The following is a 1,719-nucleotide window of genomic DNA, read 5'->3' on the forward strand; positions in this document are numbered from 1 at the left end:
CCTGGTTTGTGACTGGGCAAAGTAACAACCTCTCAGGGCTATTTGCAGAGAAGGTGCCTCCCCTGGAGCTCCCAAGGCAGATGAAATCACAAGTCCAGGGAAAAAAATCAAGCGTAGTTCTGAGTTGGGCTCTGAGTTGAGTTGAGATGCCTCTGAACATCTTGGGATTCCATGGTCCCAACCCACCCCTCTTCTACTGAATGGAGGTGCTGTAGCAGATCTCCCTCATTTGAGCTCCTCCAACTTTTCTCTCTCAGTCTAGGACTTATGCCACAGCCTTCAAGATCTTTTCTACACTCTGGCATTCCAGACATCCTTTCTGGGTTCCCTCTTCTGCCTCTCAGTTCTTGGCTGGGTCCTAAAATCAGCCTTTTAGACTCCACCCTTGTATAGCCAGCAAAACGACTTCAGCCTTCATTAGCTCACCCCCCAGGTTGGTCCTTCCTTCTTCTCACTCAGATTCATATCTCTTCTTCCCTTTCCCCACTCCCATCCCAAACCTCTACCCACCTGATTTATTTCTAACGATAACATTTACCACCTTCTCACTAACCCCCGACTCAAAGCCTGGGCTACCATCTTGGGGTCTTCTCCACACCCAAAGCACTTGCTAAATCCTCCGTAGTCTGACCTCGTGGCTTTTCATCGCACCAGCCCTCTCTTCTCTGCTTCTTCAGTCAGTTTCCCCCTCTTTAAAAGGCGGGGTTCGCACTAAAAGGCCTCTAGGGTCTCTTCCAACCCTAGATCTAGGCTCCTGGAATGAAGGGACCTCTCTCCCCCGGGAAGGGTGGCCCTAGCCTAGGACGGGCTCCATTCCAGGATTGACTTCTGCGACCTGCCCACTCCCGACTCCTCCCCCACGGTCGGAGGCGGGGAGGAGATGTCTGAGGCGCATGCGCTCAGGACACAGAGGTCGCGCTTGGCCGCGCCCGCGAGCGCGATGACGCAGAGGCACGTGCGGGGCCGGGCCGGGGTGGCGCGCGCCCTTAAGGTCTCGCGGCCGGGGGAGGCGGTGCCTCCTCAGTCGGCTTGTCAACCGGCTTGTGTGGTGGCGAGGGGCCTCGGGCGAGACTGGGTCATTTCTTCGGGGTCGCCCAGAGCCCGGACCAGGCTGGGGTGAGAAAGGAGAAAGGGGACATGGCAGAGGAGGAGGACCCCGAGAGGATTTTTGGAGAATACAAAGACAAAAATGGAACAGCTTCTGTCCCCAAGGATCTTCCATTCTAATGGATCAAAGGCAAGCGTTTCAGAAGAGAGAGGTCAGGATGGCTAACAGGATGGCCTCCCACTTGGTGTCCAATGTCTTTGTCCCTGCTAAAAGAAGCTGAGGAAAAGATCTTAAAATGTGTGCCCTGTTCATACAAAAAAGAACCTGTTTATATATCTAATGGAAATAAAATATGGACACTAAAATTCTCTCAGGATATTGTACATAAGACTCCGCTTGTCCTCCTCCATGGCTTTGGAGGTGGTGTTGGACTCTGGGCTCTCAACTTTGGAGATCTTTGTGAAAATAGACCTGTGTATGCTTTGGACCTGCTGGGATTTGGACGGAGTAGTAGACCCCAGTTTGGTAGTGATGCCACAGAAGCCAAGGACAAGTTTGTGTAAACAATTGAAGAATGGAGGTGTGCCCTGGGTTTGGATGCAGTGATCATGCTGGGACACAATCTGGGTGGATTCTTGGCTGCTGTGTATTCACTGAAGTATCCATCAAGG

General features: G+C 52.5%; 1 pseudogene; it reads left to right on the forward strand.

Annotated features, from left to right (window-relative positions):
* Nucleotides 1-940: 940 nt before the first annotated feature.
* LOC123249744 lies at nucleotides 941-1,713 on the forward strand (annotated as a pseudogene).
* The last annotated feature ends 6 nt before the right edge of the window (nucleotides 1,714-1,719 follow it).

Source organism: Gracilinanus agilis, chromosome 5, assembly GCF_016433145.1.
Source record: "Gracilinanus agilis isolate LMUSP501 chromosome 5, AgileGrace, whole genome shotgun sequence".
NCBI lineage: Eukaryota > Metazoa > Chordata > Mammalia > Didelphimorphia > Didelphidae > Gracilinanus > Gracilinanus agilis.